Source organism: Monodelphis domestica, chromosome 8 (assembly GCF_027887165.1).
Source record: "Monodelphis domestica isolate mMonDom1 chromosome 8, mMonDom1.pri, whole genome shotgun sequence".
Lineage (NCBI taxonomy): Eukaryota > Metazoa > Chordata > Mammalia > Didelphimorphia > Didelphidae > Monodelphis > Monodelphis domestica.
In genome coordinates this window covers 233,212,694-233,229,387 of record NC_077234.1, presented here as the reverse complement: position 1 = coordinate 233,229,387, position 16,694 = coordinate 233,212,694, and the positions used below count along the sequence as shown (strand labels likewise).

The 16,694-nt window shown below is 38.5% G+C and overlaps 1 long non-coding RNA gene across 1 annotated transcript in view; it reads right to left on the bottom strand.

Annotated features, from left to right (window-relative positions):
• Nucleotides 1-9,594: 9,594 nt before the first annotated feature.
• Nucleotides 9,595-16,694, bottom strand: part of LOC103105253 (uncharacterized) — a 77,257-nt gene continuing 70,157 nt past the window's right edge. The window contains exons 3-4 of the long non-coding RNA XR_471130.3: nucleotides 10,667-10,833; nucleotides 9,595-10,340 (exon numbers count right to left, since the gene is read on the bottom strand). This is a non-coding gene — a long non-coding RNA (uncharacterized LOC103105253). The remainder of the gene's footprint in view (nucleotides 10,341-10,666; nucleotides 10,834-16,694) is intronic.

The window sequence follows — 16,694 nt, the reverse complement described above, 5'->3', positions numbered from 1 at the left end:
CTAGTATCATGGGAGTTTGTCTAGGTGTTCTGTAAGACCTGATTTAGTTCTTTGGGAGGCCACACAAGGACCAATGCCAATTTTTGGTGTATCCAGTGTGTTGGGGAATGTGTAGAAGGGAAAAGGAAAAAAAGTTGAGAATCGGTATATGTTTCCTTAAAGTAGCCACCAAAGCCCAAACTAAACTAAACTAACATCTTAATTCAAAAACAAATCCCCAGTCCCAGATCAGAATGCCATAACTGCTAATTGTGACTTAAAAGATAGGAAATGATGCTTCTTGCCTCTCAATAGAGAAATGAAGAACTAGAGAAGTAAAATGAAGCGTACATTTTAAGATGTGATAAATGTTTTTTCCCTTTGTTTCATTGCATTTATTTATTATAAGATAGATTATTTGGAGAAGGAAGAGGGAGTTCATTGGCTAATAGTAGTAGTCTCTCAGTAACCGAGGATGAAGATTGTCTTTGTGCGTTTTCATCTATGATAGATGAGTGTGCACAAAGACACTTGTGTGTGAAGGAGATTTAAGTGGAAAAGTCAATGCACAGAGACAGTCCCACTCTCTCGGCGTTGGAAGCCTGGGTCCAATGGCAGGAAAAATCGTTACACCTGGAGACTTCCTCAGCTGCATTGGATGGCCTTGTTGTCTTTTGTGCTCCAACATGCCCTAAGCACTCCACAGTGCTCTGCTGCATCGCCCTCTCAGCCGTTGAACCTTCTTGTTGGTTTCTTCTGTCTGTTTGGCTGAAGCAGTTTTCACATGCTGGGTGAGCAAAGCCCTGGTTCACCAGGGGTCAATGACCTGATGGCTACCCTCACAAGGTTTAGCTGGCCTGTCAAAGCCATTGCCTGGGGTGTGGCCGCTGCCGCATGCTAGCAGCTACTAGGAGCCACAAGTGAGAGCTGGGTGTCAGGTGAGGGTCTGAGGTTGGAGAGCTGCCCTAGGAGGGCATGACAAGCCCTCCATACCAGAGATACTACCCCTCCCTGAACATCCCATACACCTCATTGTTCATTGACTACTATAAAAAAAAAAAGAAAAAACATCAGTAAAGACCTATGGTGTATCCATGCTGTTGTAAAACTTATAGGGTCTTAAAAGTCACTTAAGAATATCTTTTTATTTTTTTTAAAAAAATGTTTTTCCATGTTTTCATGATTCCTTTTTATTTCCTTCCTCTCTTCCCTCCTCCCCTCCTAGAGCCGACAAGCCATTCCACTGGATTGTACAAATGTTATCATTTGATACCTATTTCCACATTATTCATTTTTGTCATAAATCAATCTTTTAAAGCCCAAATCCCAAATAATATGTGCATATAAACAAGTGATAAGTCATGTTTTTATTTTGTTTTTCTACTCCCATAGTTCTTTCTCTCAATGTGGATAGCATTCTTTCTCATAAATCCTTCAGGAATGTCCTGGATTATTGTATTACAACTAGTAGTAAAGTCCATTACCTTGGATAGCTGCACAAATTTTCAATTTCTGTGTATAATGTTCTCTTGGTTCTGCTCATTTCACTTGGCTTCAGTTCTTGGAGGTCTTTCCAATTCACATAGAAATTTCCCAGTTCATCACTACTTACAGCACAATAGTATTCCATCACTGCCAGATACACAGTATCTAAATCTGACTAACAACCTTTATTGAAAACTCATATTTTTTATCCTAATAATATTTTATGGTATGAATACTTATTCTCACCTTATGTCCACTTTTAGTGGTTTCAGTTATCTATGGTCACTCACAAACTGTGAGAGGTGGATGGGGGCAGCAGTGGTCTCTTCTGCTTTTACTTTTACCTTTTGCACGTTCACTTTCATATCTAAAAGGTTTTTTTCTATGGTATGAGGAGGGAAGAGAAGGGTGAGATACCTGGAAATAAATTCAATAAAAAAAAGAAGAAAAATATGAACCAATTCTAAATGCTAAGGGAGTACTCAATGGTTAGGGGAGTCTGTTTTTCTGATGGGTGAGAGGGAGGTGAGATTGAGCTCCAAGCTGAGGGTCAGGAGCAGGGAAAGAATATAAATAAATAAATAAATATGTGGAGTCCAGTATAGAATGGGAGAAAGGCAGAGAATGATTTACAAGGACCCCTGTGAGCAGAACATTCAGGAACAAGCAAGACAATTAAATATCTGGAGGTGGGGGAAAGGCAAACTACAGCTGGGGTGTGGTAGCCAGGGGGAAGAAGCATGCACCATATGGTAGCTTCCTATTTTAACTAATTATTCTTGCTAACTAGGTTCTGAGCTCATTTGTTTCTGCCTTGCTTAAGGAGTGTAAGTGCTGGCAGCACTCTGTATTTCAGCACTTGGGGCAAAACTCTAGGTACCCTCTCCTCTGTATAGTTTGGGAGGCAGAATAAGTAGATATCAAAAAGACACTGAATGTTTAAAAAGAAAGGATATGATGTATACATAAAAGGAGATAATATAAGCAAATTAGAAGAATAGAGAAGGTATTATCTCTCAGATATTTATGAATAGGAGAAGAATTTGTGGGTAATCAAGAGAGCAAACAATGGAGAGCATCTTGAGATGCAATATGGATAATTTTGAGATAAATTGAAAAGATTTTGTACAAATAAAACAAATGCGTGCCATGATTAGAAGGGAAGGAGAAAATTGGAGGGGGGAATTTCATATACAGTCTTTCAGATAAAGGTTTCATATTTAAAATATATAGAAAACTTTGTCAAATGTGCGGGAATAAGAGCCATACCCCAATGGATAAATGGGCAAAAGATACAAACAGACATTCTCAGATGAAGAAATCATGACCATATATAGGTACATTAAAAAACTGCTCTAAATCATCACTAATTAGGGAACTGCAAACCAACACAATTCTGAGATAATCAGGTTGACTAAAATGAAAAAAGGGGCAAAATGAGGAATGTTGGAGGGGATATGGAAAAGCAGAGACACTAATATGCTGTTGGTGGAATTGTGAATTGATCTAACCATTTTGGAGAGCTATTTAGAATTACTCCTAGATAGCTATAAAACTGTGTATGCTCTTAGACCCAGGCATCCTGTTCTATTGTTGGGTCTATTTCCCAAGGAGATCAAAGAAAAAGGGGGAAAACTATATGTTCTGTCAACCTTAAAAAACACAGAACTACCAAAGCAGTTATAATAGGACAGTCTTTAATCAGGATAAGGGATACAGTTGGCTCACTGGTCACCATACACCGTACAGAACAAGGCTAATGGGAATTTCTGCTAACCTAAAGAATTTGGGATTATATTATACTTTAGGGAGTGTAACCAAGGGTCCTAGTCCTATCTAAGGTGCTCAATGGTTAGTTGTTCAGTCTGGGACAAGGGTCAGTGAAGGGGTTTCTTGAAGACAAAATCTCACTGGACAAGGATCAATTTGAGATTTTATAAAACAAGGTTGGCAGTTCCAAAATATTTAGCACAGCTCTTTGTGGTGGCAAAGAAATGGAAATCAAGGGGATTCCATCAATTGGGAAATGGCTAAACAAAATGTGATATATGATTGTGATAAAATACTACTGTGCCATAAGAAACAAGGAGTAATTAATTTTTGTAAAAAGTTGGAAAGAGGGACTTCCAGTTAAGATGGCGGCTTAGAGAAAGCTAAAGCTCAGATCTCCTGAAAACCCTTCCCGACCAATCTCAAACGATAAGCTCCTAAGGCGCCGAAATTCAAAACGATCAACAGCACAGACCCTGGGAACCCTCCTCCTGGACCTGGACCCGGATCAAAAGGTACGGCTCCCCTTAAAAGCCAGAACCCGAGATCCCTCGGACCTCAGGGGTAGGAGCGCAGAGTCCAAGGCTCCCGGAAGCCGCAGCCCGGCCGGGCTCAGAGAGCAGAACCCTCAGGGCCTTCTACAGTCCCGGTGAAAGTTACTGCCTGGGGCTTCCGCTGCAGAGAGCTGGTCGAAACAACAGCAACCCTCAGGGCGGGCAAGACAGCCTCACGGGCTGGATCCTGCTATCCAAGTCTCAGTGAAAGTCCTTGCCCTCGGAGCTTGGGCTAGCTGCAGCCCATCCCCCCGCAGGCCGACGAAACAGCCTCACGGCCAGCGATTCTGAAGGCAACTTCCGGAAAGCGAGCCGGGGGAGAGTGTGGCCTTGTGGTCCGACCCTTCCATTCCAGTTCCAGTGAGGCATATTCAGTTTAACCCAGGGAAAGCTCATAGAACCATCTGCCCAGGACTAAAGCCTCTGAACACCAGACAGAGACAAGAAAAACTAATCCTCCACATTCAGAAATGGCAAACTCCACAGAACCACAGAAGCCCCAAAATACCAAGAAAAATAAGAAGAAAGGGGCGACTTTGGACACATTCTATGGAGCCAAAATACAAAATACAGAGCAGACAGAAGATAATATAAAAGAAAATGCTCCAAAACCTTCCAAAGGAAATGGAAACTCTCCACAAACCTATGAAGAATTTGAATCAGAAATGACCAAAAAGATGGAAGCCTTCTGGGAGGAAAAGTTGGAAATAATGCAAAAGAAATTCACGCATCTACAAAACCAGTTTGACCAAACTGTAAAAGAAAACCAGGCTTTAAAGGCCAGAATCAGGCAGCTGGAAGACAACGAACGTGTAAAAGAGCAAGAATCAATAAAGCAAAGCCAAAATACCAAGAAATTAGAAGAGAACATAAAATATCTCACCGACAAGGTGATAGATCTGGAAAATAGGGGGAGAAGGGATAATTTAAGAATAATTGGACTCCCAGAAAAGCCAGAAATAAACACCAAACTGGACATGGTGATACAAGATATAATCAAAGAAAATTGCCCAGAGATTCTAGAACAAGGGGGCAATACAGCCACTGACAGAGCTCACAGAACACCTTCTACACTAAACCCCCAAAAGACAACTCCCAGGAATGTAATTGCCAAATTCCAAAGCTATCAAACAAAAGAAAAAATCCTACAGGAAGCCAGAAAAAGACAATTTAGATATAAAGGAATGCCAATCAGGGTCACCCAAGACCTTGCAAGTTCTACTCTGAATGATCGTAAGGCATGGAACATGATCTTCAGAAAGGCAAGAGAGCTGGGTCTCCAACCAAGAATCAGCTACCCAGCAAAACTGACTATATACTTCCAAGGGAAAGTATGGGCATTCAACAAAATAGAAGACTTCCAACTTTTTGCAAAGAAAAGACCAGAGCTCTGTGGAAAGTTTGATACCGAAAATCAAAGAGCAAGGAATACCTGAAAAGGTAAATATTAAGGAAAGGGGAAAATGTTATCTTCTTCTTTTACTCAAACTCTCTTCTATAAGGACTACATTTATATCAACCTATGTATACTAACATGTGGGGAAAATGTAATGTATAAATAGGGGGTAAAGAAAGACCAAATAGAATAATCATTCTCACACAAAGATTCACATGGGAAGGGGAGGGGAAGAAAACTCCTATAAGAAGGAGAGGAAGAGAGGGGGGGGGTTACTTAAACCTCAATCTCAGGGAAATCAGCTCTGAGAGGGAAAAACATCCAGATCCATTGGGATCTTGAATTCTATCTTACCCAACAAGGGTAAGGAGAAGGGAAAACCAAGGAGGGGAGGGGGAGAGGGAGAACAAAAAGGGAGGGAAAGAGAGGGGGGAGGGGGAGGGAACAAAAAGGGAGGGACTAAAAAGGGAAACATCAAGGGAGGGGACAAGGGGGACTGTTTCAAAGTAAATCACTGGACTAAAAGGTAGAGCCGAAGAAGAAAAGGTTAGAATTAGGGAAGGCAATCAAAATGCCAGGGAGTCCACAAATGACAATCATAACTTTGAACATGAATGGGATGAACTCACCCATAAAACGTAGACGAATAGCAGAATGGATTAGAATCCAAAACCCTACCATATGTTGTCTTCAAGAAACACACATGAGGCGGGTTGACACCCACAAGGTCAGAATTAAAGGATGGAGTAAGACCTTCTGGGCTTCAACTGATAGAAAGAAGGCAGGAGTGGTAATCATGATATCTGATAAAGCCAATGCAAAAATAGACCTGATCAAAAGGGATAGGGAAGGTAATTATATTTTGTTAAAAGGGACTATAGACAATGAGGAAATATCATTAATCAATATGTATGCACCAAATAATATAGCACCCAAATTTCTAATGGAGAAACTAGGCGAATTGAAGGAAGAAATAGACAATAAGACCATACTAGTGGGAGACTTAAACCAACCATTATCAAATTTAGATAAATCAAATCAAAAAATAAATAAGAAAGAGGTAAAAGAAGTGAATGAAATCTTAGAAAAATTAGAATTAATAGACATATGGAGAAAAATAAATAGGGATAAAAAGGAATACACCTTCTTCTCAGCACCACATGGCACATTCACAAAAATTGACCATACATTAGGTCACAGAAACATAGCACACAAATGCAGAAAAGCAGAAATAATGAATGCAGCCTTCTCAGATCACAAGGCAATAAAAATAATGATTAGTAATGGTACATAGAAAACCAAATCTAAAACCAATTGGAAATTAAACAATATGATACTCCAAAACCGTTTAGTTAAAGAAGAAATCATAGAAACAATTAATAATTTCATCGAGGAAAATGACAATGGCGAAACATCCTTTCAAACCTTTTGGGATGCAGCCAAAGCGGTAATCAGAGGTAAATTCATATCCCTGAATGCTTATATTAACAAACAAGGGAGAGCAGAGATCAATCAATTGGAAATGCAAATGAAAAAACTGGAAAGCGATCAAATTAAAAACCCCCAGCAGAAAACCAAATTAGAAATCCTAAAAATTAAGGGAGAAATTAATAAAATCGAAAGTGATAGAACTATTGATTTAATAAATGAGACAAGAAGCTGGTACTTTGAAAAAACAAACAAAATAGACAAGGTACTGGTCAATCTAGTTAAAAAAAGGAAGGAAGAAAAGCAAATTCACAGCATTAAAGATGAAAAGGGGGACAGCACCTCCAATGAGGAGGAAATTAAGGCAATCATTAGAAATTACTTTGCCCAATTATATGGCAATAAATACACCAATTTAGGAGAAATGGATGAATATATACAAAAATACAAACTGCCTAGACTAACAGAAGAGGAAATAGAATTCCTAAATAATCCCATATCAGAAATTGAAATCCAACAAGCCATCAAAGAACTTCCTAAGAAAAAGTCCCCAGGGCCTGATGGATTCACCTGTGAATTCTATCAAACATTCAGAGAACAGTTAATCCCAATACTATACAAACTATTTGACATAATAAGCAAAGAGGGAGTTCTACCAAACTCCTTTTACGACACAAACATGGTACTGATTCCAAAACCAGGCAGGTCAAAAACAGAGAAAGAAAACTATAGGCCAATCTCCCTAATGAATATAGATGCAAAAATCTTAAATAGGATACTAGCAAAAAGACTCCAGCAAGTGATCAGAAGGATCATTCACCATGATCAAGTAGGATTCATACCAGGGATGCAGGGCTGGTTCAACATTAGGAAAACCATCCACATAATTGACCACATCAACAAGCAAACTAGCAAGAATCACATGATTATTTCAATAGATGCAGAAAAAGCCTTTGATAAAATACAACACCCATTCCTATTAAAAACACTAGAAAGCATAGGAATAGAAGGGTCATTCCTAAAAATAATAAACAGTATATATCTAAAACCAACAGCTAATATCATCTGCAATGGGGATAAACTAGATGCATTCCCAATAAGATCAGGAGTGAAACAAGGATGCCCATTATCACCTCTACTATTTGACATTGTACTAGAAACACTAGCAGTAGCAATTAGAGAAGATAAAGGAATTGAAGGCATCAAAATAGGCAAGGAGGAGACCAAGTTATCACTCTTTGCGGATGACATGATGGTCTACTTAAAGAATCCTAGAGATTCAACCAAAAAGCTAATTGAAATAATCAACAACTTTAGCAAAGTTGCAGGATACAAAATAAACCCACATAAATCATCAGCTTTTCTATATATCTCCAACACAGCTCAGCAGCAAGAACTAGAAAGAGAAATCCCATTCAAAATCACCTTAGACAAAATAAAATACCTAGGAATCTACCTCCCAAGACAAACACAGGAACTATATGAACATAACTACAAAACACTCGCCACACAACTAAAACTAGATTTGAACAAATGGAAAAACATTAACTGCTCATGGATAGGACGAGCCAATATAATAAAAATGACCATCCTACCCAAACTTATTTATCTATTTAGTGCCATACCCATTGAACTACCAAAATACTTCTTCACTGATTTAGAAAAAACCATAACAAAGTTCATTTGGAAGAACAAAAGATCAAGGATATCCAGGGAAATAATGAAAAAAAACACATATGATGGGGGCCTTGCAGTCCCTGACCTAAAACTATATTACAAAGCAGCAGTCATCAAAACAATTTGGTACTGGCTAAGAAACAGAAAGGAAGATCAGTGGAATAGACTGGGGGAAAGCGACCTCAGCAAGACAGTATACGATAAACCCAAAGATCCCAGCTTTTGGGACAAAAATCCACTATTCGATAAAAACTGCTTGGAAAATTGGAAGACAGTGTGGGAGAGACTAGGAATAGATCAACACCTCACACCCTACACCAAGATAAATTCAAAATGGGTGAGTGACTTAAACATAAAGAAGGAAACCATAAGTAAATTGGGTAAACACAGAATAGTATACATGTCAGACCTTTGGGAGGGGAAAGGCTTTAAAACCAAGCAAGATATAGAAAGAATCACAAAATGTAAAATAAATAATTTTGACTACATCAAACTAAAAAGCTTTTGTACAAACAAAACCAATATAACTAAAATCAGAAGGGAAACAACAAATTGGGAAAAAATCTTCATAGAAACCTCTGACAAAGGTTTAATTACTCATATTTATAATGAGCTAAATCAATTGTACAAAAAATCAAGCCATTCTCCAATTGATAAATGGGCAAGGGAAATGGATAGGCAGTTCTCAGATAAAGAAATCAAAACTATTAACAAGCACATGAAGAAGTGTTCTACATCTCTTATAATCAGAGAGATGCAAATCAAAACAACTCTGAGGTATCACCTCACACCTAGCAGATTGGCTAACATAACAGCAAAGGAAAGTAATGAATACTGGAGGGGATGTGGCAAAATAGGGACATTAATTCATTGCTGGTGGAGCTGTGAACTGATCCAACCATTCTGGAGGGCAATTTGGAACTATGCCCAAAGGGTGCTAAAAGAATATCTACCCTTTGACCCAGCCATAGCACTGCTGGGTCTGTACCCCAAAGAGATAATGGACACAAAGACTTGTACAAAAATATTCATAGCTGCGCTCTTTGTGGTGGCCCAAAACTGGAAAATGAGGGGATGCCCATCAATTGGGGAATGGCTGAACAAACTGTGGTATATGTTGGTGATGGAATACTATTGTGCTAAAAGGAATAATAAAGTGGAGAAGTTCCATGGAGACTGGAACAACCTCCAGGAAGTGATGCAGAGCGAGAGGAGCAGAACCAGGAGAACATTGTACACAGAGACTAATACACTGTGGTATAATCGAACGTAATGGACTTCTCCATTAGTGGCGGTGTAATGTCCCTGAACAACTTGCAGGGATCCAGGAGAAAAAAACACCATTCATAAGCAAAGGATAAACTATGGGAGTGGAAACACCGAGAAAAAGCAACTGCCTGAATACAGAGGTTGAGGGGACATGACAGAGGATAGACTCTAAATGAACACTCTAATGCAAATACTATCAACAAAGCAATGGGTTCAAATCAAGAAAACATCTAATGCCCAGTGGACTTACGCGTCGGCTATGGGGGGTGGGGGGGAGGAAAAGAAAATGATCTATGTCTTTAACGAATAATGCTTGGAAATGATCAAATAAAATATATTAAAAATAAAAATAAAAAAAAATTAAAAAAAAAGTTGGAAAGAACCACATGAGTTAATGAAAAGTGAAATGAATGGAAGCAAGAGAACATTATATACAGCTACGGATTTAATATTTGAAGAAAAACTTATGAACATTCCCATCCAGAGGATGAAGTAGAAATATGAAAGACATAATCTATGTACACATATGTTTGTTGAATGATGCCTTCTATAGGCATCAGGGAGGTACAGGGAAGGAAAGGGGGGATTGAGATACTTGGAAATAAATTCTATTAATAAAAAAGGAAACAATACAAATAGATGCCAACTCACCCAAGTGTGCAAAATTCAAATGCCAAGGGAGCACGAAATGGTTAAGGAGGGAGTCAGTATTGTTATTGAGTCTGTGGGTGAGTTAATCAAAGATGACTTCATAGGATTACACATTTATATCCAAGAGAGACCTGTAAAAATTAAATTTGTATCTTTATAATAAAAATATTATATTTTATGGGGTTTATTAAGGATCATTAGAAATCAAGGAATAAAGAGGATACAAAATAAAAGCCTCGCACCCATGGTTGGTTAGCCATTTTAGCCATCCCCACCTTACCACCATACTTGCTGCATCATTGCAAAGGAAGAAGTGTGGGAGACGTTACGGCAAGTTAAATACCAAAAATGTGATCTTGCCAATGTGGAAACCCAGGAGAGATTATAGGGAATTCTGGGAAATACCAAGGACTTCTGGGGAATGAAGTCTAGGGTTCAAAATATCCATTTATACAACCTCAGAAGTCATCTTGTCCAATGAGAAAAATCCCAGTGAAGGAAAATGACCTGGCAGAAGTCATAGGTATCAAAAATCCAAGCCAGGATTTGAACTAGAGTTTTCTGACCCCAGATCAAGGCTTCTTCCCAGGGTTCCATGCTGTCTTCTTCAAAGCAGAAGTGTGCCTAGAGTTTGAAGATGAGAGACAAAAACAGAAGGAAATAGAAATGGTAGAATTAGAGGAAACAGAAAGAGGAGTTAAATTAATTACTCTAGTCAAAGGATTTTCCATGGCCTAAAGCAGCCAGTCCTGCTGTTTCATTAATTAAAGGCAGCAGCATGTGGGAACAAAAGAGAGAATAAGAAAGAATAAGAAAGGAGAATATTTCAGAAGTTTTCTGAAAATAAATTCTCAATGATCGCTTCCCTAGTCCCCTAAATGTCTTTGAAAAGAACGTTTTTATTTTCTGACTTGATTACTGCTCCCTGTGTTAGATCCTAAGGTCTATTCTACATGGCAGCTTCCCATGTTTGGAGGGCATCCATGTGAGGTGGCATCACCTTTTTAGCAACCACAATTGCCAATAGAATTATTTCAAAGGCCTCATTCTGAGAACTTTGCAGAAAGGAATAATTGCTGACATCTTCAAGTGGTCCTATCAAGACTGGGAGCAAGAAGAGAATGTCCTTTAAATCTAATCCCACTTTGATTCATTGGTCAGTCAGAGAGAAGAGTGGCAACCCAGGACAATAACTAGGTCAGTGAGCTGATGTTGGGGATGGAATCTGGAACTAGGGAAACCTGGAAGCACTTGAACTCTTCTTCCTGCCTACTTTCTCTGCAAAATCTTGCTTTTTGGACCTCATGATGGGAAAATATGTTCCTACAAATGGTAGCCCTGCAGAGTCCATTGAGGAAAAAGCTATGTGGTACCATGGAAGCTGCAAAGGTCACTATTCCATTGGCAAACACCACTATGTTAGTCTAGGGGCAGTTATATAGATAGAGTGCCAGATCTGAAGCCAGGAAGACTATTTTCTTGAGTTTAAACCTGGCCTCGAACATTGTCTGTATGACCCTGGTCAAGTCACTTAACCCTATTTCCCTCAGTTTCCTCATCTCCAAAATGAGCTGGAGAAAGAAATGGCCAACCATTCCAGTATCTTTTCCAAAAAAAAAAACACCCCAAACTCAAATGGGTTCACAAGAAGTCAAACACAACTGAAATAACTGAACAATGTATTAATCCACTGGAATGCCTAAACACATTCTTTCCTTCAGCAATATGTAAGCCATTATATATTATCATATATCTAAAAGGCCAAATAATAACTTCATTTTTATAACATTTTAATTTGTATAAAAACTATTTTCCTTACTATAACTGGTGAGGAAAATGGTGCAAGTACTGTTGTTTTCAATTTATAGATAAAGGAACTAAAACTCTCAGAGGGAAATAAATTGCCCAAGATCACATTGCTATTAATTGTCAGAACTAGGATTTGGACTGAAAGTCTCATGATTTCTGTCTAACACTCTCTCAACTATGACACAATAGTCTCCAGATATTACCTGCTATACACACTATTTATGCATATTAACCTTGTTATAGTGTGCCAGGCAGCTAAATGACTTAGTCAATAAAGCACTGGGCTTAGAGTTAAGAAGCCCTAAGATCAAATCTGGCCCCAGACACTTTTTGTGTGATACTGGGCAAGCCACTTAACCTCCGCTAGCCTTAATGCACTAGAAAAAGAAAATAGCAAACCACTGTGAAGACTGGATTTAGCTCTCCCCTGATTATAACAATGAAGATACTTAGCTCTTTCTTTATTGTGATTATAAAATTGTAATCTCCCCTATTGTAACAATAAAGGTACTTAGCTCTTCCTTTATAAAGAAGGTAGAATTGTAAGCTACAGTCTATTTTTAGATTTTAACTACAAAAAGGTATTAAGTAACTACAAAAGGTGAATTAACCACAAAAAGATGTTAAGGGACCACAAAAGGTGAATTTACCAAAAGAGGTGTTAAGTAACCCAAAAAGATATAATCTAACCAGAGCAGGTGAGAACTAAAGAGTAGGCAGTCCTGGAGAAAATCTAACCAGACAATGGGCAGTCCTGGAGAAAAGCGTCTGCTGATTGGTAGACATGAAAATTTAGAGGAGGTCACACAAGAGAAAAAGATCTTTAAAAAGAGGACCAAAAGGCAGAAGGAGATTATTCATTCAGGCATTGACTCAGAGGAGGGACTGGAAGACAGACCCTTGAGGAGTGACTAGAAGACAGACACTCAGACTTCTTTTAGACTGTTGACCCCGCCTTTCTGGAGGCATGAAGCCTCCAGGAAAGGCCCATCTTCTTGAGACTCTCTTCCCCTGGCTGGGGCTTAGAGATTCTAACTGGTATCAGAAGAAGCCAGAGTTTCTCTCTCTCATTCCTTAATATCTTCCTTCTATTGTAAATATTGTAAATAAACTACCATAAATTCCATTTACTTTAGTAATTCATTTTGGAATTTAGAAATTAAATCCCTGGTGATCACCTAATTAATATATTCAGAGTCCAACCACAAATAAATTTAACATTACTCTAATATCTTTGCCATATGGAGCTAAAAAGAGTTGGACAACAGCAACGTACCAGGCACTATGGATGCAAAAATGGACAAAAACAAGTGAGACATGGTGGCATATGCCTATCATCCCACTTGAAGGAGTTTGAGGATGACAGATCTCTTGAGCCCATGTATCTTTAGCTACAGTAGGCTAACGTCAATGGCTCTCTGCACGAGACTGATAGTCGATGAGAAGTATGGGTATGCTTGGGGGGAAGAAGGTGACCCAGATCACAGTTAGTTCCTATTCAAAGTAGTGGTAGGATCAGACCATATGTGAGCAGCCTCTATACTCCAGCTTGGGTAGGATGGGATACTGAGTCTTTAAAAAAAAATCCCTGCCCTTGGGGAGGTCACATTCATCTAGAGAAGGAAATGTAATAACTATGAATATACAAGACAAATGCAGAGTAAATTGGAGGCAATTGCAGAGGGAAAACACTAACAGCAAAAGGGGTGTGGACAAGCAAGGAAAGTCCCATCTAGAAGGTGGGATTTAAGCTGATAGCTTAATTTAATTTAATTTAATTTAATTTAAGCTGATATTTAAGCCAAGAATCCTAGAGAAGCCAATGAAAAGGCATTTTAGGTGAAGTAGGAGATGAGAATGTCTAGAGTAAGCAAGGAGGTGATTGTTGCCCAGTTGCACAATATATAGATGGGCAACTAAGGGGCACAGTGGATAGAGCACAGGACTTGGAATCAGGAAGGCTCAACTTCATGAGTTCAAATCTAGCCTCAGATACTTATCACCTCGGGAATCCTGGGCAAGTCACTTCACCTTGTTTGTCTCAGTTTCCTCATCTGTAAAATGAGCTGGAGAAGAAAATGTCAAACCAGTTTAGTATTTTTGCCAAGAAAGTCCCAAATAGGGTCACAAAGGCAGACAACATTGAACATTTCTAAACAGTATGTGGATGGGAGTAAAATATAACTAGTCTGAAAAAAATAGGGCTAGGCTAAGTTGTGAAGAAGGTTAAAAGTCAATTGGGGTTGGCAGAGAGTAGCTAGGGAGTTCAGTGGATTGAGAGCTGGACCTAGAGAGAGAAGGACCTGGGTTCAAATGTGGCCTTAGCTGTGTTATCCTCGGCAAGTTACTTAACCCCCATTGGCTAGCTCTTCTCTTACTGCTCTTCTATCATGGAATCAATATACAGTACTGATTCTAAGATGAAAGGTAAGGGTTAAAAAAAAAAGCCAATCAGATGATGAGTCCCAGGGTAATGGAGTGAATTGTCCAAAGTTATAAAGATGCTTAGTGTTAGAACCATCATTTGAACCCAGGTTTATTTCCTTGTTTTTTCCGCACTGAACCATCCCTTCAATGCATTATTCTCTCATTTGAAGGCTTAATTTTCAAAACACAATAACCACATTGTCAGCATGCTTGGGAATACACAGAAAAGCACCTCAAAGACAGATCTAGATATTCAGATCTCATCTTAGGGAGACAAAGACCATTTTATTGTTTAAGAGCTTTCCATTTTCTTCCTGGTTTCCCTGGTTACACTCAATATTTGAGACTAATAGATTAGAAGGCTAGACAGGCTTGCTAATATGCTGACCTTTTCAATCAATATGTTTAGCTTAAGGCATTTGTGCTGTCAATTTTCTGTGACGATTCTTTAGCATCTATTGTATATAAAATGCCTAGCTATATTAGGTTAGAGTCTTCCTTCCCTCGCCAATATATTTTCTTTAGATTCTGACCCTAAAGGCATAATTGCTATAACTATTATTTGTTCATTGGATGCCTTGATATTTTATGAATAACGTCAAAATTTTCTGATATTTTGAATTTTTTTACATCTCAAGTTCACCAATTGAGATAGGGAACATTCTTTAAAGAGAAAAAAGAAATTCTTATTAATCTGTTCCTAAATTCTTAAATGAAGATGATATTTAACTGAAGTTGAGATTAGTCAGGCTTTCTCCTCTCTCTCTCTCTCTCTCTCTCTCTCTCTCTCTCTCTCTCTCTCTCTCTCTCTCTCTCTCTCTCTCTCTTTCTCTGCATATATACGTGTGTGTGTGTGTATATATATATATATATATATATATAAAATCTGTCATAAACTAATACAGACTATAGCCCTGATGAATAAATAGCTTCTATGGATTTTTCTTTATTTTTTGTTTGGTGTCAGGAGCTCTAAAAACATATTCCTGATTTTTAAATCCTGAATTTTCTAAATGTAATGTGGGAAATATGCTGATGTGATAACATCAGTCAATCAACAAAAATCAAGGTATTTACCCAGTGGAATCATACGTCAGCTACGGGGGGGGGGGGGGTGGGAGGGAGGAAAAGAAAATGATCTTTGTCTTTAATGAATAATGCATGGAAATGATCAAATAAAATACTATTAAAAAAAAACTTCAAAAAAAATCAAGGTATTTAGTGTTGGAACCACAATTTGAACCCAGGTTTATTTCTCTGCTTTTTCCACTGAACCATCATAAATAAACAGTTGACACACCTATGCCCCTATAAGGTTTGTGAAGTACTTTACATATATAGCCTAATTTAATCCTCAATGAGATTTTCCCCACAGAGATCCTATGGGGTAGATAATACAGCATTTTTTGTGCCCAGTTGTACAGATGAAGAAAGTGAGGCTCAATCACATTGCCTACATTGATCAGATAAGAGATTCAAACCTTGGTCTCTCCCAAGTCCTGCAAGGCACTCCTAATACCTCCAACAGGATTGAAGCGAATAGCCCAGGAAAAGCTATAAAAATATTTTACTTCAAAACTTAAAATAAGGCAATTGTGAAATCTCCCTCAGAGTAAATAAAGTACCCTAATGTTGAATAGAAATAAGAATTATTCCACTTGGCTCTACCAGGCAGAACTAAGAAAAATTGGGAAAAGTTGCAGTCATATTTAGACTTGATTTAAGGAGGGAACCATTCTACCAATTAGAGCTCTCAGAGCAGGTTGAGTTCCCTTGAGAAGCTTTGGTTTTTGGAGGTCTTTAAGCAAAGGCGAGGTATCTATCATTTGTCACAGAAAGTTGTAGTTGCTGTTTTTTAGTCATGTCCAACTCTTCATGACCCCATTTGGGGTTTCCTTGCAGAAATACTGGAGTGGTTTTCCATTTCCTTCTCTGGCTCATTTGACAGATGAGGAAACTGAGGCAAACAGCATTAATTGACTTGCCCAAGGTCACACAGTAATAAGCCTCTGAGGCCAGATTTGAACTCAGAGAGATGAGTCTTTTCTGACTTCAGATCCATCTACCTGCCCTTGAAAGTTGTAGAAAGAAATCATATATGATTGTATAAGGAGACCTCTGAGGTCTCTTTTAACGTCAGGCTCTATGATTATACAAAGCATACAGATCTAATGTTTTCTCAGGAAGAATTATAAACCATTGGCTGAATTCAGTGAATGCCTTGGGCATTGTTCAGTTCTATGCAGCTT